Source organism: Vulpes vulpes, chromosome 2 (assembly GCF_048418805.1).
Source record: "Vulpes vulpes isolate BD-2025 chromosome 2, VulVul3, whole genome shotgun sequence".
In the NCBI taxonomy this organism is placed as follows: Eukaryota; Metazoa; Chordata; class Mammalia; order Carnivora; family Canidae; genus Vulpes; species Vulpes vulpes.
Window position 1 is genome coordinate 18,495,864 of NC_132781.1, and position 21,361 is coordinate 18,517,224.

A 21,361-nucleotide genomic window follows, 5' to 3' on the forward strand; every position below is an offset into this window, starting at 1 on the left:
CTAGGAAGAGATCCAGGGTCAGAGCAGTTCCCCAGGGCCCTCACATATCCCCAGCGTCCATGGGAACTCTCCTCCCAGTCATTCACACACACTCTCTTGGGCTGCCTCTCCTGGTCCCAATGGTGGCCTGAATTCTCAAGAGATGGATGGTCTGGGTCAGAGGTGGGATGGAAATGCCTGGATGAAACAGAGCAAAAATCAGGATCAACTCCAAGCTCTTTGGAGAACAGAGGCCAAGCTATGGAAAGTGAAATTCAACTTCCTTGAGAAGTTCTCCCTTCTTGGGCTTCTGCTGATGCTCCTATAGCAACTCAGCCCAGATTGGAGAAAAGAGTAATATACAAAGTTGCTATGAGTTTTCTGAGTACCTGTGGGGAAAAAATATGCTAATTGCTTTAATTAGGTTATTTTATTTAATCCTCACAACTCTGTAAGGTAGGTACTATTCCCGTTTCACAGATGAAAAACAGGCTTGTGTTAAAGGTCTTGCCTCAGGTCATAGTAAGGAACAGAGAAAACCCCCAGATTTTTAACTGTTCCTAAAGTCAAATCTCACTGCTCTGGACTAACGGGAGAAGGATTGTAGAGTGGAGAGAAAGTCTTGAAATAGAAGAAATAAAATTGTTTTTTACTTCTGAGAACACACAGTAACTAAAACTTCAAGGAACAGATTTCTATATAGAGTCCTACTTCAGTAAACAGCTATGATAAATTATAACATTTTTGTTATGCCATGTCTTCAATAATTATTTCTATTTAAGCATTTCTACATTAGTAATTTACTTAGTAAATCTTTTTTCCTTCCAGGTCATGTCAGACTCCTAGAAATTCTAATTTAGAGGAGTCTAATTGAGGGATGCAGACAGATTTAATGGATCCAGAGTGTAGGCCACAGTCAGACATGGGGTCAGTTAGCTGCTTGAATGACCACTCTGAATACTTGGTCTTATGCCTCTCAAACCTTTTTTTTTTTTTTTTTTTTTTTTTTAAGATTTATTTATTCATGAGAGATGGAGAGAGAGAGAGGCAGAGACAGGCAGAGGGAGAAGCAGACTCCATGCAGGGAGCCCAATGTGGGACTCAATCCTGGGACTCCAGGATGAAGCCTTGGGCCGAAGGCAGGCGCTATACCACTGAGCCACCCAGGGATCCCAACCTCAACCTTCTTTTGGGTCTATGCTATCTCTGTAAAATAGAGGTAGCATCTACTCATAGAATCACTGTAAGAGTTAAATAAGATGATTGTTAGAATTCCCCTGCACACTGCTTGCTCCTCTTCCTCCAAAATGAGCAAGTGTCAGGGAACGGGTAGCAGGCTGGGGGAGAGGTAGAAAGTCCCTGACAACAGATAGAAAGGTTACAATATTCTAAGTGGTCACAATTCAGCACAACCTTGCCCCTCTCCAACTTTCTTTTCTTTCTCGGGCTTCCTGACCCTAACTAAAAGCTTCAGTCTTGTTCTCCCTATTGCATTGGAGGGGGGTAGCTAGGACTCAAAGTGCTACACAATCTAAGACACTGCTGTACTATATATCCAAGGGAGCTAGGGGCCTTGAGCTAAGGAGTGCTGTGAGTGAGGGGATGCTGAAGAATGAACTGGACAAAGAACAGAAGACGATGTTTGAATTGGAAGGACCCAGGCTGAAGGGCTGGGGGAATCGCAGGAGAGAAAGCATTAGGCCATATATAGTAGTGTCTCAGGGACTTGAGGTGCCAGGAATGGGGAAACAGGAACAGGCTGGGGCAGTGGAAGTTTCCAGATAACGTGCCTAGGCTGAGGCAGCCTCTAGGAAGTGCCTGGGGTAAGGAGGGTAGGACATCCCCTCCCTTGAAAGCAGGCAGTGAGTTCAAAGGACATTGCAGTATTTGTCCAAGGACAGCCCCAAGAGCCACAGGCCTGGGGCCAGGAAAGTGCCTTGATGCACCACTAATCTTTCTGGGGAGACTACTCACATATTGAAAAAGCTAAGAGGGTGTGGATAGAAGTGATTGGAAGGCTGCATACGACTGTAGTAATGCTGACGATGTAGAATCACATCTTGTGAAGGACCAATTTTGAACTGCATATTAAGACACCTGTATCAGATGATGAATGGGTGCTCCAGAGATTTGCAGTGTTTTGCTAAGATCCAAATTACCTGGCTTCCTCTAAAGAACACTGTGGGAGGGGACTAATGCCTTAGGAGCCTACAAGGTTTGGCACTTAACATATTTTACCTAATCCTCCCAACAGCCCCAACAGATGGATTTCATGATCCCCATTTTACAGATAAACCATGGCTCACAGAGGTTAAGTAACAGCCAGATGGCACAGCAAGTTAAATGGCTGAGCTATCCAACCAATGATGTTAACCACTATAGACCAGTTTACAGTGGAAAATTAACACAGCAAGTAATAATGGGGCTTCATGTACATTTCACCATCACATTCTCACACCATCTTAGAAATATGAGTAAACAAGTACAAATAGTTGGGCAGAGAGAACTTCTAGAAATTCAAAGACTGTACACCTACTGCACTGGTTCTTACCAATGCAGGGTGATTCCTGAGCCAGCCCACTGTGTTCTAAGTGCATCCAAAAGTCCTTCCCTAGTGGGTAGTACCAGAACAGGTCCTCTCCCATACCCTTCTCCCCCACCCCCATCTCCTGCACACACTTCACCTATCCCTCATTTACAAATAAGTTGACCTTAATTTAAATTTCTTCATTAATACACAGGAACTGCTAACTGAGCTCAGGGAAGCACTGGTGGGGGTCATCTTACTGTTCTGTACTACTTGTATTACCATATTCAAAAAAATTTTTTGACAACAAAAAAATCTGCCTTACCATCCCTGTGGCTGAGAGAACAGTATAATGTGCCCCACAGGTCAACTGAAACTGCAGGGGATTACTGGGGAGAGGGATGTGCTACAAACACCCGCCTCCCCATCAGCACGTGCAATCAAGAGTTGCTTTAACAAGAAGCTTCCTCACTATCCAGCCAGTCGGGGGCCCTGGCCCCGGAGGGCTTCCTGTTGCCAACAGGGAGGTTTCTGAAAATTCTACCTCTCTGAGCCTTTTCTCCCATCCCCCAGGATACAACAATCTACTCTGACTTTATCAGCCAAGTAGGGACCCTGGAAAATGTGTAATGGAAATAGTGACACACTGGAGTCTTCAAGTTGACCCTGCAGTTCCCAAACCACAGAGCCCCAGGGTGACTCTCAAGTTCTCAAACTGGATTTTGATCCTTTCCTGCCTGGGCCCCATGTGAATAAAAAGCAATACGGTTCTCACAGCACCCGCCTGCACTGCTCTTTGCCGAAGGCTTGGAAACCAGACCCATCCCTATTTGAAGCTTGGGGCTTTTTTTTTTTTCCTTCCCTCTCGTAGTCCTTTTTGTGCTAGCCTTGGCAAGCTCTGAGTTACTCATTCACTCTGCATATACTTGCTAAGCACCTACTATGGGCTGAACTCTATTCCAGAAGCTGAGAGGCATTGGTCCTGCCTTCAGGGAACTCACATTCTAGTAGTTGCCCTGGTTTGCTCCAGATCCTGGTTGATGAAGGAGCAGAAGGCAAACTAAAGACAAAGCACAAGCTGACACCGCCGCAACCACCCCCTAGGTGGGATACGTGTGACATTCCTCAGGCACTCCCAGCTGCTAAGGGAAGGAAACATTTATAGAGATTACAGTCCTGCAAGACAAGAGTCTCCCTCAGTTTACAAATGTGGTGATTTTTAAGAAAAAAAACATTCTTATCAATAACCTAACTTCCAGAAGGAAGTGTGCATAAAATTAAATGTCCTGTAGCCCATTGACAAATACTCGAACCAGGGAGACTATAATGTTCCTCCAGGAAGATCCCTACTGTCTTAATGCTAATGCCTTGCTAGAGGGAAAAAACAACCTTAACTTGACATTGGCAAGCCCTCCAGTATCTTAAAGATCCTCTTTACCATATGAAAGTTCTTTTGAAAACTTCCCTTTTCCCTCACCTCCCCCAGCTTCAAGTATGTAATTAATTGATCCTCATAAGCCCAGTGCAGCTCTTTCCACTTGTCCTGTCCCGTGCTTTAATAAAACTACCTTTTTGCACCAAAGACGTCTCAAGAATTCTTTCTTGGCCATCAGCTTCGAACTCTAGCATCTTTCCTACATCGCTGCTGACTGCCTGGATCAGAGAACCCATTAAAAGATGTCACTAGCTAGCAAGGTGATAGAAGAAAGAAGAGTTATATTTCTGGTTTGTTTTTTAACTTATCTGCAGGTAAAATAACTTCCTTGGGTATCATTATTTCCATCTTTAAAAGGTTCTTCTACCAGAAGACAGATGGGGCTACAGGTTTGGTAGTAAGGTAAGGTAAGAAAGTGTATTGTTCCCAGTCTCCATGAAGAATGGGCAGATAGGAAGCCTTCCTCAGCAGTTTCATCCATGAATTTATAGGAGAATAATACCTAATGTACATTCAATGTATCTTTTTTTTTTTTTTAAGATTTTATTTATTCATGAGAGAGAGAGGTAGAGACACAGGCAGAGAGAGAAGGAGGCTCCATGCAGGGAGTCTGATGTGATCACGCCCTGGGCGAAGGCAGGTGCTAAATTGCTGAGCCACCCAGGGATCCCCCACATTCAATATATCTTATTTATATATAATACATGCATACATAATCAAATGTTTTAACGCCACTTTAAATGTTTTAAAGATTTGTTTATTTGAATGAGAAAGCATGCGGGGGCAAGGGGCAGAGGGAGAGAATCTCAAACAGCCTCCCTGCTCAGTGCAGAGCCTGATCCCAAACCCCTGAGATCATGACCCAAGCCAAAACCAAGAGTCAGATGTCCAACCGACTGAGCCACTCAGTATATGTGCTGCCAAAGCGAGCACTGACTGAGCCACTCAGGCGCCCCACACTTTAAAGGTTTTTATTGAAATCTTAATGTGCCGCACAAAAGCGTACTATCAAAAGTGTACAGCTCAGGGATCCCTGGGTGGCTCAGCAGTTTAGCACCTGCCTTTGGCCCAGGGCGTGATCCTGGAGTCCCGGGATGGAGTCCCACATGGGGCTCCCTGCATGGAGCCTGCTTCTCCCTCTGCCTGTGTCTCTCATGAATGAATAAATAAAATCTTGAGGAAAAAAAAAGTGTACAGCTCAGATGTGGTAACTAAATACATTCGTGTATTCAACATCCAATCTAGAACAGGACCAGTCCCCCAAAAGCCCCCTCATGCTCCCTGTGACTAACCTTACCCCTAAGTAACCATTATCCTTACTCCTAACAACAAGGGGTACTTTAGCCTGTTTTTGAACTTCATATAAATGGAAAGTTTTGTGAGATTCATCTATCTCATGTAATTGTATATCATTCATTGTCATTGCTGCAAAGGTACCATTGTGTGACTATAACATTTCATATATCCTTTCTACAGTTGTTGGACATTTGGGGGGTTTCTAGTATTTTGGCTATTACAAATAGTGTTGCTATGAACATATTACTACATGTATTTTGGGAAACATCTGTGCACATTTCTGTGGAATTTCCATGGAACTGCAGTCATAGTGTAGGCATAAGTTTAGCTTTAGTAGATACTGCCATTTTCCAAAGTGATTTGTACCAATGTAGAGGTGCACTAGCAGGATATTAGTTTTAATATTTTAATCTATATAGTGATGTTATCTCCTGTGTTATTTTAGTTTGACTTTTTTTTTTTTTTTTTAGGATTTTATTTATTCAGGATAGAGAGAGAGGCAGAGACATAGGCAGAAGGAGAAGCAGGCTCCCTGAAGGGATCCCAATGTGGGACTTGATCCCAGGACCAGGGACCACAACCTGAGCCTGATTCAGGACTCGATCCCCAAACCACAGGATCATGCCCTGAGCCAGAGGCAGACACGTAACCGCTGAGCCACCCAGGCATCCCGAGTAAGACATGTTCTTTATCATATCTTCATATATTTACAGGGTCCTCACACTTGTCATTTTAAATACATTTGTAGAAAGGTGATGTGATAAGGAGTGGGGGAGTGACTAGGGCATGGCAAGTTTGGGGGGAGGAGAACTTAAATACAGAGGTCAAGCAGGTAATGAAAATGATTCAAACAGCTAAATGGAGACAGTGCCTGCCCTAAATAAATAAATACTACTCAGAAGTAGGCACCCATTGAAACTAGAGGCTCAAAGGGCGCATTTCCCCTCCCACTATTTGAGAGAAGCCAAAATTCTGGATTTTAAACTTTCGGCAATTAATTCATACTTTTAGAAAACATCGTACTGGCCAAACAAAACTTTTGTCAGTGGGCCAGATGCCCAGCCCTATGAACTAGCCTTTAGTTATGGCTTTCGGGATGGGAGGGTTTGACCTGTAACAAGTCACCTCATTTGTTAGAGCTTAATTTCCTCTGTGGTCAAAAGGGTAAAGTGGAAGCCTATCCTTTTGTATAGTGATGGTCAAATGAGATAATTCAGGAGTACAGGAGTTGTCTAACACAATACCAAGTACTCTATGATCTCCTTAGTACGACTTCCGTTGTTAGGCACGGACTCACTGTACTTAAAAGCATTTTGAAGGAGTTTCCAGATTCCTCAGAGGCGAGGAAGTTTAAGGCTGGAGATTCCCATGCGTGCAAATCGTCAGAAGGTCCTTTGAATGGGATCCCACTGGGATGCAAGGGGTTAAGAGGAAATGGCCTATTAGGGTCTTGCAAATCCGAGAAGCCCAGGACCTCAAAAGTATCTAGAACGCCACTAAAAGCCACCACTCAAAGGAGCGAGGATGGGTAGCCCGACGACTGCCTGTAGGAGCAGAACCTAGACCCGGGCGTCAGCATCCTGATGTGTCACATTGGACCCAGGCCTCGGCGGAGCGCACAGAAGACAACTCCGAGGCTCGTAGGACCGACCTAGGATGCCCAGGTAAGGCGTGTCCTCCGGCAGAGACAGAGGCACAAAGCGCAAAGTGAGGCGCTGGCTGCGGGGGGCTGCTGCCCCAAGGAGCAAGCTGGAGGAATGAATTGTCCTGGGGGCGAGGTCTGCGCCCACCCGGGGCCAGACTCCACGCGGGTGGCACCCACACGCTCCGCGCCTCCGGGGCTGCCCGGGAGCGCGCGAGGGCCCGCCCGCGGAAAGTTGGACGCCCGCGCCGCCGCCCGCGCTCCGGGGCGCCCCCTCCCACCCGAGCGCCACGTGCCGCGCGCCCCCTGCTCCCAGGCCGCGGCGGGACGCCCCCGCCCCCACCACGGCGCGTAGTGCGCAGGCGCCTCCCCGCGGGTCCGGGCGGCGGGAGCGGGAGGCGGCGGCGGGAGCGGCTTCGGCCTCGGCTGGAGACTGAGGCGAGGGCGGCGGCGAGAGTTGGAGGAGAGGTGGCGGCGAAGGCGATGGCGACGCGGGGCACATGAGGCGGCGGCCGGTGGGACGGGCCGAGGCCCGGCGGAGGAGGCGGCTCCGGGGGAACACGCCGCCCGGTGAGGGGCGGCCGCAGGGCCGGCTCCGAAGCGGGCAAGGGGCGGGGCTGGGGGGGGCGGGAGAACTTGTGCGGCGGCCGGGGGAAGGGGCTGCGGGGGGGGGGGCGGGGGTCCCGGGAAGTGTGCGGCCGCGCGGGGGGGGCGGGAGGGGCTGCTGCCGAGACTTCCCGCCGATCCCCGAGGGGCGTCTGCCCCGCGGCCCGCCGCCGCCCCCGGCGCGCCCTCCCCCTTTGTCCCTGGGCGCGCGGTTCCCAAATTGGGAGGGAAACGGCCCGGGGGTGGGCCCGGGCGGTGCCGGCCGCGCCGGGTGGGCGGGGAGCCCGGAGGACCCCGGGCGCGCACTTGGGCGGCGCTCGGCGGTGCTCGCAACTCCTCGGGGCGGTTAGGGGCGCAGGGCCGCGCCGGGGCCGCCCCTCGCCGCCCGGGCGCTTCGCGGGCTGGTCTTTGTCTCCCGACGCTCGGCCCCTGACATCCCTCCGGGCGGCGTGCGGTTCGTGTGACTCGTTCCTCCAACACCGCGGCTGGACTCCTGCCTCCTGTCAGTGTTTCAGACAAGCTTTAGTTGGAGGGCTGGCAGAGGGGAGTCGGGGTGCGGGGGCACGGCGCGGTCGCCTCCTGATTAGCATGTTTCCTTTACTTACAGTGATTTCCCCCCCCTACTTCGTGAAACTTTGGACGACTGTTTTGTTTTCCCTTCAGTCTCCAGATTCAAAATGACGAGAAGGCGCTAAAGCTGCGATTGTGGCCAATTGTGTGGCTGGTGGCTGCGTTTGGAGCTTTCGAGTTGAAAGGATTTACATGAATGTGTGGTTTAGAATTTGCGTTGTTTTCCTTCCCTTGCGACTGTTTCTAAAATCGGGATTACTTTTTCTTTGCGAGGCGGGCGGGTGTGGATTTATCGTTTGAAGGAATGTTTCTTGGGAACCTGCAAGCGGTACAGATTTCATTGTGCTCACGCTTTATTTTGTTGGTAGCATCAGGACCGTACTTTGTGGGATCGAGTAAATCGAGGTAGAATAAGTTCTGGATGAGCGTTATCTTGTGCCGAATTCGTCTAAAATGATTGTACGTTTCCTGTTGTGCATCCTTGCAAGTGAGTGTGTGTCCAAGCTCTATAAAAATCAAGCTGTGTAAATAAAGGGGATTTTAAATTCCTGATAAACGGAGGAACAGCACATTTCGAGTACATAACCTATCTGTAGGGAAGGGGAGTAATAATTTAGGGATCAAGCCCTTTACCCCCTAAAGAGAGTTTAGGTATTATTCAGAGTAAGAATGCAGAAAAATAAACTTAATTCCAGAGCTTCTGACTAAATATATTGTGAATCGTGGTTACGACGTTTTTTTCCGGAGTTTCGCTGGTTTTATTTTTTGGAATTTAGCATAGTATATTGCAGTTGCTTTAGATTTCTTCAGTGGTATAGAATGACAGAATTAAACATGAACTGACTCTTCTGGGTAAAAGGTAAAAAGGTGTGGTAAACAAATATGCATCTTCGTGTTCGCCAGGTCTTTGTGAGCAGAGTATTGTAAGCAAAGGACATTTTGAAGAGAATATATAGGAGCTCTATGGAAAGTTCTCCCTATTTTGTCCTGATTTGTAATGGTTTGATAACTATTTACTGCTTGTCTTAAACTGTCGTGTGCTTTTCCAGAGCATTTCAAATACCCTTTCTAAAAAGTCATTGCTTTTAGCTTTTTTTTTAGGTTGTGTGACTTCAGAATTGGTTTTCTATCTGTACTAAGTAACTACCACAATTCTTTCAAACAAGAGCAAAGGACCCTGAGACTTTCAGTTCAGTTCATGAAGGTAGAATTGACTTTTAGCCTTCAGTCCAAAGGATTTAAAAAGTTAACGTATCTTCAGCATAACAGTCTTACTTAAATACTGTCACCCCTTGATAATATTTATATTCTTATTTTATATTTGTATAAATTAACCAAAGGGAAGGAATAAATGGCCTGTCTCAGAATAGCCTCACCACCCACCACCATACTTCCAGGCTCTCCCTATCAATTCAGTAATTGGGATTCTAGAATACAAAATATATCTTTAAAATCTAGAGTTTCATTCTCTTAGTAAGTCCATAATTTGTTCCATGCCTAATTCACTGCGAAGAGATGAATTCCAAAAAGCTGGGCTTTTTATTTGAAGTTTGTTCACATTTCAGAATAAATGAGCTGTGTTCTCTTCTTTTTCTTTTCTTTTTTTTTTTTTTTTTTTCATTATTATTAGTCTGGACAGTTAGTGCAACTGGGAATATACTTATTTATTTCCAAATTAGTGCATTTTTTTACTTACTAATGTATTTATTTTTATTGATCAGTGCTTTTCTTGTAGCATAGAAATGTGTGACTCCTAGCCAAAATATCTGATAGAAATTTAGGGAAAGAAAAATGCAATGGGGCGCCTGGGTGGCTCAGTCGGTTAAGCATCTGCCTTCTGGGATCTAGCCTCGCATCTGGCTCCTTGCTCAGCAGGGAGCCTGCTTCTCCAGCTCCCCCTGCTTATGCTCTCTCTCAAATAAATGAAATATTTTTTAAGAAAGAAAGAAAAATGAAGGGGGGAGGAGGGCGGGTGTTGGAGGGGAATGGGTAACGGGCACTGAGGTGGACACTTGACGGGATGAGCACTGGGTGTTTTTCTGTATGTTGGTAAATTGAACACCAATAAAAATTAATTAAAAAAAAAAAAAAGAAAGAAAGAAAAATGGGATGACTTTTTTTAGACCATTTCTTTTAGAATACATATGATAATAGATTTTATCTGATATTTTAACTTAAAACACAATTAGGAACTGTTAATATCAGCTAAGTGCCAGCAATTTTCAGATATATACTACAAGTGATGAGTTTGATTTTTGTGAAAGTAAGGACCTATTCTTTTAAGTCTGAGCATTGCTATTTTCTACAGCTCCTTAGAATGAATGACCAGACGGTCAATACTGGCTGGCATATGGTGGTAGTACATTCTTGAGTTTTGCAAACACTATAGGTATTGACAGCCATCAAGTCTGTCATTGAGACCTGTGTGTGGAATGTGTTGCCCAAAGAGTTTTTTTCCCCTAAGAAAAGGATGAGATCTCTTTGCTCTTTGCAGATTTCATTTAATTTCTAAAGAAAACAAGTGTTATGTAGAATGAGTAGAGCCCTCAGTTAGTTTGGTTTTTGTTTGTTTTTGTTTTTGTTTTTTGCTATATTGCTTGTAGCACCAGCGCAATTTGGACAAAAGTACTCTGGTGCCATTCATTCATTAGTGAACTATTTCTTTTCATTTGAGTATTTGCTAGACACTAAACTAGATACTGAAGATTAAGTACTATGGTTTTGCTTTCAAAATGCTTACAGTTTAACGTGCTAGAAGATTTAACAATTTGGAAATTATCTGAAATCTTTGAAACAAAAGAAATGTATAGGATTTAGGAGAAAGTTTTTATAGAAATGGAATAAACTTCACACATCCCTATTCTCTAATTTGTATTCACATCTCATAGTTATAAGAATATTTTCATGTACATCTTTGTATGATTTTTAAAAATTATTTTATTTTGAAGATTTTACTTATTTATTCGTGAGAGACACACAGACAGAGAGGCAGAGACACTGGCAGAGGGAGAAGCAGGCTCCATGCAGGGAGCCCGATGTGGGACTCGATCCTGGGACTCCAGGATCACACCTCGGGCCAAAGGCAGGCGCTAAACCACTGAGCCACCCAAGCGTCCCTGATCTTTTTTTCTTTTTTTTTCTTTTTTTTTTTAAAGAATTTATTTATTCATGAGAGACACAGAGAGGGGCAGAGACATAGGAAGAGGGAGGAGAAGCAGGCGCCATGCAGAGAGTTTGATGCGGGACTCTATCCCGACACCCCAGGATCACACCCTGAGCCAAAAGCACATGCCCAACCACTGAGCCACCCAGGCATCCCTCTTTGTATGATTTATTAGTTTTGACTGAATTTATTGTTACTTAGCTGAATTATAACATTTCTTTTGGGAATGTTCAGAATAAGGTCGATCTGGACTTCTATTTTTAGGGAATTCCCTTTGACTCATTCTTGGACTCCTGATTCTTTTTTTTTTTTTTTTTTTTAAGATTATATTTATTTATTTGTGAGAGACACAGAGATGTAGGCAGAGGGAGAAGCAGGCCCCCTCCAGAAAGCCTGATGTGGGACTCAATCCCAGGACCCCAGGATCACAACCTGAGCCAAAGGCAGACGCTCAGCCACTGAGCCATCCAGGTGCCTGGACCTCTGATTCCTAATTGCCTACTTCAGAATAGGTGTTTATTTGGATTCAGAAATTTCCTTCCTGAAGTGCTCTTTTTTCTTGGTTTCTGATTCTTGCCTCCCCTTGTCCTTGCTCTCTGATTGTTCTTTCAGGTTTTTCCCCCATCCTCTCTACCAGATCTTTAATTGACAGTCTTTCTCAACTCTTGGTCCTCCAATCTAATCCATTCTGTGGCTTCAGTTACCATATGTATTTTTAATACTCCCAAATTTTTGTCTGCCTCCAAAACTTCTTATCCCAGCTGCCCACTCAGCATCTCTACTTAACTACTCAGAGGTACTTTTTTTTTCTTTTTAAGATTTTTTTATTTATTTATTCATGAGAGACACAGAGAAAGAGAGAGGCAGAGACACAGGCGGAGGGAGAAGCAGGTTCCATGCAGGGAACTCGATGTGGGACTTGATCCCAGGACCTCAGGATCACGCCCTGGGCCGAAGGCATGCGCCAAACCCCTGAGCCACCCAGATGTCCTTTTCAGACGTACTTTTTTGAATTGAGTTGCCCAGACTGACCTCTTGATCTTGGCTTCAAATAGACCTTCTTCACTGTACCATTTCATTAAGTGGCTCTATCAACAACTTACTGACTCTTGTGATTTCTACCTTCTGTCTTCTTTTTTTTTAAGATTTTATTTATTTATTCATGAGAAACACAGAGATGTGTGAGAGAGAGGCAGAGACACAGGCAGAGGGAGAAGCAGGCTCCATGCAGGGAGCCCCATGTGGGACTTGATCCCGGGACTCCAGGATCACGCCCTGGGCCGAAGACAGGGGCTAAACCGCTGAGCCACCCCTACCTTTTGTCTTCCTATCTAGTCTAGGTCACCTTTTTCTAAGACAATTTATAATCAATTATGAATAGTCCTTCCTCATTCACTCTTGTTTTTAAGGGGGGGGGGTAGTTTGAGATATTTAAGACAGAAAAAGTAATAAAAATAATACTACAATAAATACTTTAACTACCTTGCAGCTTAGGGAAATAAAATATTACCAGTAAAGGTCAGGTCTTCTGTGTTTCCCCACCTGATTGCATCCTCCTTCCCTCAACCTTCAGTGTAGGTAATTCACCAATTGAATTTATTATTCCTTGCATTTCTTTATACTTTTACTACATATGTATATACTCTAAGCAGTATGTCCTCATCAGCTCTTCTCACAGCAGCTACAGTTGTCTTTATAAAACAAATTTATTTTAAAGATTTTATTTATTTATTCATAAGAGACACAGAAAGAGAAGTGAGACCAAGGCAGAGGGAGGAGAAGCAGGCTCCATGCAAGGAGCTCATGGACTCCTGGGAATCAGGGATTAGGCGCTGAGCCAAAGGCAGAGGCTCAACCGCTGAGCCACCCAGGCATCCCTTTATAAAACAAATTTAAGGAAGTCTCTCACTTACCTGAAAACTTCTGTTTCCCATTTTAGGCCTTCCCTCTTCATTTAACAAGGTTTAATCTGGCCTTGCCTCCTTCTCCAGCATCATGTCTTTGTATTTACTTTCTTGTTATGAGTGGTCTAGTTTACTGATCTTTTCTTTTCTCTTTTCCTTTCCTTTTTTCTTTTCTTTTTTTCTTCCCTTCCCCTATTCCTTAAAGGTTCAAAGCTTACCTAAGGGCTTAGAACATGCTGTAGCTGCTAATTCTTCTGCCTGAAAGGCAGCTCCTCAGTTCTTCAGAATATGCTTAAAATAATGCTTTTGTGGAGAAACATTTTCTGATCCTTCTAGATTCAGTTAGGGAACTCAATAACATACTCTTATGGCATCCTGCACTTCTCTTGCAAAGAATTAATTTTGATTAATTATTTGTATGACTCTTTTACCATTAGACTGTTAATTATTTGTATTATTTACCATTTGACTGATTATTTGTATGACTTTTATCAGTAGACTGTTCATATTTCATGAAGTCAGTAGTAATATCTATCATCAGTACCTAGCTTGTAGTTCATTTCTGTATTCAACAATTATTTGAGTGCTTACTAATTTCTTTTTTATTTATAGGTGCTGATATAGCAAGTAACTTCTGACAAAGCTTTTATTATTCTAATTAAAAGCCTCATTATTTTATGTTATTTTTTACACTGTTGGTCTTCTATGCCAATACAGTGCTAGTTCCTTGATAAATACTTATTGATGTAAACTTACTAATAGCCATGACCTGACTGATCTTCGGTTTTAATAGACCAAAAATATAGTGGTCACCAATGGTGTAGTATACACAACGTGTACACTTGCCTCCCAGGAAAATAATCATAGCTAGCTTATATAGGCTGTCAGCTATAATAAAGAAATTGGAGATTAGGTTTTTTCTTTGACATTCTTTTTTTTAAAGATTTTATTTATTCATGAGAGTTCTAGAGAGAGAAAGAGAGGCAGAGACACAGGCAGAGGGAGAAGAAGGCTCCATGCAAGGTGCCTGATGTGGGATTCGATCCCGGGTCTCCAGGATCAGGCCCTGGACTGAAGGCGGCGCTAAACCGCTGAGTCCCCCGGGCTGCCCATCTTTGACATTCTATATCTAGTTCTCATTTTTATTTCTTCTTATTTGCTGGGTCAACCTTCGGTATAATTAATGACCCAAGAAACTGGGACAGTTTATACATTAAGGCCAATGTTGACAGTTTTTCACTTGAGTATTTTACTTCGTAGACTCCTTAAAAATTGCTTTTTGGAGTAGGTAATGTATTATGTAGTATAAAATTCTAAGTCTTCCTTTATTCTCACTCAGTCACTTTTTTTTTCCTGAGGCAATTATTATTTACCCTTTTCTATGAATTCCTCTAGAAGTATCCATACATTAGTAATTCACATGCATGCATAAATAGCGTACTGTAAGTACTGTTCTACAGCCTGCAATGCTCACTGATATATCTTAATTTATTTCATATCATTATCTTATGCTCTTTGACTACCAGATGTGCTGCAATTTCTTTACTCAGTCCCTTTCTGATAGACTGTTAAATTGTTTACAGCAGGGCAGCCCTGGTGGCACAGTGGTTTAGCACCGCCTGCAGCCTGGAGTGTGATCCTGGAGACCCGGATCGAGTCCCACGTCCCACGTCGGGCTCCCTGCATGGAGCCTGCTTCTCCCTCTGCCTGTCTCTGCCTCTCTCTCTCTGTGTCTCTCATGAATGAGTAAATAAAAATCTTAAAAAAAAAATTGTTTACAGCACATTATCAGCAGTGCTGCAGTGAATATTCCTGTATGCTATTTTGTATGTCTGTGAGTGTATTTGTTAGATGAACATTGAGAATTGGAATTGCTGGGTCAAAAGGTATGTTTATTCTTCATATGCCAGTTGTTCATCATACCACTTATAGTAAAGCACAAAGAATGCCTCTATACACCCTTCCTTGTCAATGATCTGTTGTCAATTCTCAAATCTTTTCCAATTGGATAAATGAAAAGTAATATGTTGGTATAGTTTTAATTTGTAAGTCTTTAATTGCAGGTGATATTAAATATCTATTCACATTATTAAAAGTCATTTGTTTCTTTTTCTGAGACCTCCATATCCACTGCACATTTTTCTATTGAGTGGTCTTTTTATTATTGATCTGTTAGAGTTCTTTATGTGTTAGAGAAATTAGCCTTTTATTCTGAGAACTGAAAATCATTTTAAGTATTCGGTACATCTTTTGAGTTGGTTTTAGTTTTTTTTTAGTTTGTTTGTTTGTTTTGCTTTCCAAAAATTGTACTGTGTATAAATGAACCTGCCATTTCTTTCATTTGATCTCTGGGTTTTGTGTCATTTTAGAAATCTTTGCTACTCAGATTATTAAGACAAAAATGTCCGTGGTTTTGTCTGACTTTCATTGTTTTGTTTTTAATTTTAAATCCTTGATTTCATCTGAAATTTAAAGACCCAACTTTAATTTTTTCCAGAGAGCTACCCATGGTAGCTCTTCATCATTTATTGAATATTCCATCTTTTGTCCTTTGGTTTGAAATGCCACCTTATCATATGTTAAATTTCCAAATGTATTTTGGTCTTTCTGAACTTTGTGTTCTATTCCATTCCAATGATCTGTTGAACTCTTTGCCAGTTCTACCTTTTAAGATTATTAGAGCTTTATACTGTATATCTAGAGAAGCTTGTATGCCTTTCTTATTCTTTCAGAAAATTCCCAACTATTCTTAACTATGTGTTTTTTCACATTAAATAGATTTATGTATTTATTCATTCATTCACTTATTTGTGTGTGTGTGTGTGTGTGTGTGTGTGTGTAAGTAATCTCAACAACTAACATGGCACTCGAATACAGGACCCTCAGGAGCCACATGCTCTTTTCACTGAGCTAGGCACCTCTTCACATTAAATTTAGATCAGTTTGTCTGGGGATGCCTGGGTGGCTCAGCGGTTTCGTGCCTGCCTTTGGCCCAGGGCATGATCCTGGAGTCCCAGGATCGAGTTCCACATAGGGCTCCCTATGAAGAGCCTGCTTCTCCCTGTGCCTGTGTCTCTGCCTCTCTCTCTCTGTGTCTCTCATAAATAAATAAATAAAATCTTTAAAAAGGGGTGTGTTGAGGGAGAATCCCTGGGTGGCTCAGTGGTTTGACACCTGCCTTTGGCCCGGGGGTGTGATCCTGAAGTCCCAGGATCGAGTCCCATGTCAGGCTTCTGGCATGGAGCCTGCTTCTCCCTCTGCCTGTGTCTCTGCCTCTCTCTCTCTGTCTCTCATGAATAAATAAATAAAATCTTTAAAAAAAAAAAAGTCAGTTTTTCTGGTCCTTAAGAAATTCTATTGGCATGTTTAGAAATCAAGATGATATTATATTTTAGATCAGTTTAGGGAGAACTAATATCTTATGATGATTTTGTTTCCAAGAACACGTAGTGTTTTATGTCTAAAGCTTTGAAGTGTTTTACATTCCTTGGCAGTAATTTTTTTTTAAGATTTATTTATTTATGATAGAGAGGGAGAGAAAGAGGCAGAGATACCGGCAGAGAGATAAGCAGGCTTCATGCCGGGAGCCGGACGCAGGACTCGATCCCGGGACTCGATCCTGGGACTCGATCCCGGGACTCCAGGATCGCTCCCTGGGCCAAAGGCAGGCGCTAAACCACTGAGCCACCCAGGGATCCCCCTCTTGGCAGTAATTTTTAAGTGTTTTTTATTTAAAAGATGTATATTTTTTTCTTAGCCTTATTCCTAAGTATTTCATCTATTTGTTGCTCTTTTGTTTTGTTTTTTTTAAAGATTTATTTATTTGAGGAACACCTGAGTGGCTCAGTGGTTCAACGTCTACCTTTGGCTCAGGTCATGATCCTGGAGTCCTGGGATGGAGCCCCGCATCAGGCTCTCCAGAGGAAGCCTGTTTCTCCCTGTGCCTATGTCTCTGACTCTCTCTCTGTCTCTCATGAATAAATAAATAAAAATTTTAATTAAAAAAAAAGAAGTGCATTAAAAAAAGACTTATTTGAGAGAGAGCAAGAGCAAGGAGGCTGGGGAAGGGGCAAGGGGAGAGGGAGAGAAACTCAAGGGGCCTCCACACTGAACATAGAGCTGGACTCAGGGCTTGATCTCATGACCCTGGTATCAAACCTGAGCCAGATCTAAGAGCCAGACAGTTTAACTAACAACGTTACCCAGGCACTCCTACTTGTCGTTGTTTTAAAGGGGACTTTTCTTTAGTTACACTTATTGCTTGTATTTTTTTCTTTAAGATTTTATTTATTTATTTATGGGAGACGCAGAGACACAGGCAGAGGGAGAAGTAGGCTCCATGCAGGGAGCCTGACGTGGGACTCGATTCTGGGTCTCAGGATCACACCCTGGGCTGAAGGCGGCATTAAACCGCTGAGCCACCTGGGCTGCCCAACCTTAGCATTTTTTATTTTTTTATTTTTATTTATTTATTCCTTAGCATTTTTTTTTAAGATTTTATTTATTTATTGATGACAGACACAAAGAGAGAGAGAGAGAGGCAGAGACACAGGCAGAGGGAGAAGCAAGCCCCATGCAGGGAGCCGGATGTGGGACTTGATCTTGGGTTTCCAGGATCACACCCCAGGCTGAAGGCGGTGCTAAACCGCTGGGCCACCAGGGCTGCCCTACCTTTGCATTTTTTAAAAGTAAACTCTACACCCAACATGGGGTTTGAACTTACTACCCCAAGATCAGGAGTCCCACATTCTACCAACTGAGCCAGCCAGCTAATCCCCTGCATCTTAGCATTTTGAACCTCTTTTAATAAAAGTTTATTTCCTCCTAGAGTGTCTGGTTGGCTCAGTCTGTGGGGCATACAACTCTTGATCTCGGGGTTGTGAGTTTGAGCCCCATGTTTGGTAAAGAAACTTAATTTAAGAAAAAGAAGAAATTTATTTCTTACCTCATTTTCTTTATCTCAGAAAACTGTTGTTTTGTTTTTTCTTTGTGGTTTGAAATTACATATATATCAGAATAGTTATTTGAGGTAGGAAAGTGGAGATGAGACTCCATGCTCAGAATAGTGGTCTTATTAGATTCCAGTTTAGCTAATCTTCAAAGCCTTAAAGTAATAGATAATTTTGCGCTTTTTTAAAAGTTTATTTATTTATTCATTCATTCATTCATTCATTCATTCATTCATTCATGAGAGACACACAGAGAGAGTCACAGACAGAGGCAGAGGGAAATGCAGGGAACCTGACGTGGGATTCAATCCTGGGTCTGGGTCTCCAGGATCGCGCCCTGGCCCAGCGCTAAACCGCTGAGCCACCCGGGCTACCCGATAATTTTTCTTTAAATAATTCATCTAGGGACACCTGGATGCCTGAGCAGTTGAGCATCTGCCTTTGGCCCAGGGCATGATCCCCAAGTTCCGGGATCAAGTCCCACATTGGGCTTCCTACCTGGAGCCTGCTTCTCTCTCTCTGCCTGTGTCTCTGACCCTCTCTCTCTCTCTCTCTGTGTGTGTGTGTGTCTTTCATGAATAAATAAATAAAATCTTTTAAAAAAAAAATTCTAGGGCAGTATATTAACACTTAGCATTTTCTCTCAGAAATATCTCTTGGGTTTGTACTGAATCTCATGGGCATATTCTTATCCCAACAGAAGAACCCTTGAAATGAAGGAGAAAAAAATGAAGTGGAGTGATTAGGACCGAAAGTATGAGTTTTATAACATTTTTATATGGCAAATGAGGATTTAATAGCATTCATTTACAGGGGAGACTGGGGGGCTTGGTGGGTTGTCTGACTTCATCTGACTTCAGCTCAGGTCATGATCTCAGGGTCCTGGGATCCAACCCTAATTGGGTTTCCCTGCTCAGCAGGGAGTCTGCTTGTTCTTGTCCCTCTGCCCTGCCCCCTGCTCGTGTCCTCTCGTGGGCATTCTTTCTATATAAATAAAATTAAATCTTTATAAAAAAATAATGAAGACTGGTTAAGTTTTTGGTGGCTATTTTAATAATCATTTTCTCAAATAAAGGTAACTCTTTCCAAATACTCAATATCAGACATTCAATAACCAGCAGGTAGCAGTGACAACTACTATATTTTTCAAGGGAATATTAGATATGTTAATTTTCTGTGTTGCTTCTGAACCATTTTATAGTGAGTTTATAAAGAAATGCAAAGAACAACATTATGATAGTAAACTGCTGTATATAAGACATCATGTCAGAATACTACTCTTTTTTGGGGCTCCTGGCTGGCTCGGTTGGTGGAGCACCTCACTGTTGTTCTTGGGGTCATGAGTTTGAACCCCATGTTATATGTAGAGATTGCTTAAATAAACTTTTTTAAAAAATCTTTTAAAAAATACTATCTTTTGATATATCCTTACAAATTAAGAATTAGCCTCTAGACTCGGTTTTACTCTGGAGTGGAATTTTATATAAGTTCTGTCTTGAATCTCTTTATGCAAGGGGGTGTAGTAACTGTATCAAAGGCTCTATGAGATAGTTTTCTGTGATATATCCATTACTTAATTAGGTCTTTATGAATGTATGCAAATATGGAATGTGTGCCCCGACCTACTTTTAAAATTTCCCTCAGGGCTTTTGTTGCATAGGAAAGCTTTGCCAACTCCTTTATTAACATGTTTATTGTAGAAAACACTGAAAAACAAGTAGAAATTGTTCGTAGGCCATTATCAGTGTTGGTGTATTTCCATTCATGTATATTATGTTACTGGAGGTTTTTTGTTTGTTTGTTTGTCTCTACTACATATGAGCATTTCCCCACATAATGAAATATTCTTTTTAAACAGGTCACAAATTGGCAGGCTTTATTTAGCTGATAAGATATCTGGCTCAATGTTATTTAAATGTTGCATGCCTGAGTGGTGCGGTTGGTTAAGTGTTGGAGTCTGGATTTCAGCTCAGGTCATGATCTCAGTGTTTTGAGATTGAGCCCCTCATTGGGCTTTGTACTTGGTATGGAGCCTGCATAAGATTCTTTCTCTCCTGGGACACCTGGGTGGCTCAGCGGTTGAGCGTCTGTCTGTCTTTAGCTCAGGGCATGATCCCAGAGTCCCAGGATTGAGTCCCACATCGGATTCCCTTCGTGGAGCCTGCTTCTCTCTCTGCCTATGTCTCTGCCTCTCTCTGTGTGTGTCTCTCATGAATAAATAAATAAAATCTTAAAAAAAAAAAAAAAAGATTCTTTCTCTCCCTCTGCAAAAAAAAATCCGTACATATATATTTCTAATTTTTTTTTCTGTTAGTTGCTTACACGAAAGAAGAGGAAATAGGTAGGAATGTAAATTGATAAAACTCTCTTTGGGAAAGTACTAACTTATTGAAGCTGACGTGACAATTTACTTCTAGGTACTCAACAGGAATTCATACATATATTCAGTCTAAGACATATGGAATGTTCATAGTAGCATTATTCATATATCCTCAAACTGGAAACGGCTCAAATGCCCATTAGCAGTAGAATGGATAAATTGTGATATGGTCATACAATGGCAATATAGTAAAACAAAGAGAATGAACAGACTAGAGCTAAACGCAGCAAAATTGGTGACTCAACAGATGCTGAACAAAAGAAGTCAGACACAAAAGAGTATGATTCTGATACAAGAGAGTCCATTTTGTATGATTCCATTTATATCAACTTCAAGAACAGGTAAACCAGTGGGTCTCAATGTAGTGTAATATTGTTCCCCATGGGGCATTTCGCAGTGTCTGAAGTCATCTTTGGTTGCCACAACTGGAAGAGACCAGGTATGCTGCAAAACACCCTACTGTGCACACAGTTTCTCACAACCAAGAACTATCCCTGGGCTAAACTAATCTATACTGTTAGCCAAAGGATGGTAGTTTCTTTTGGGTAGGAACGGGTGTGATTGGCTCTGTGTGGGTGGTAATGTTTTGTTCCTGATTTTAGTGCTGGTTACAGGGGTGTATTCGGTTTGTGCCAATTCATTTTTTTTTTAAATTTTTTTATTTATTTATGATAGTCACACACACACACACACAGAGAGAGAGAGAGAGAGAGAGAGGCAGAGACATAGGCAGAGGGAGAAGCAGACTCCATGCACGGGGAGCCCGACGTGGGATTCGATTCCGGGTCTCCAGGATTACGCCCTGAGCCAAAGTCAGGCGCCAAACCGCTGCGCCACCCAGGGATCCCGGTTTGTGCCAATTCATTGCACTGCATGTTTGTATGTATGCACCGTTTTTTTCCCCAAAGAT

At 42.8% G+C, this 21,361-nt stretch overlaps 1 protein-coding gene across 3 annotated transcripts in view; it reads left to right on the top strand.

The window, feature by feature from the left end:
• Positions 1-6,547: 6,547 nt before the first annotated feature.
• GJC1 (gap junction protein gamma 1) overlaps positions 6,548-21,361 on the top strand; it is a 51,612-nt gene continuing 36,798 nt past the window's right edge. The window contains exon 1 of one of the 3 annotated variants that reach the window (XM_025986905.2): positions 6,548-6,901. The gene's annotated coding sequence lies outside the window, so the exon portion shown is untranslated. Of the gene's footprint in view, positions 6,902-7,292; positions 7,450-7,791; positions 7,988-21,361 lie in introns of those variants that run through there. The other 2 variants (XM_072747008.1, XM_072747009.1) reach the window with 2 other exon arrangements.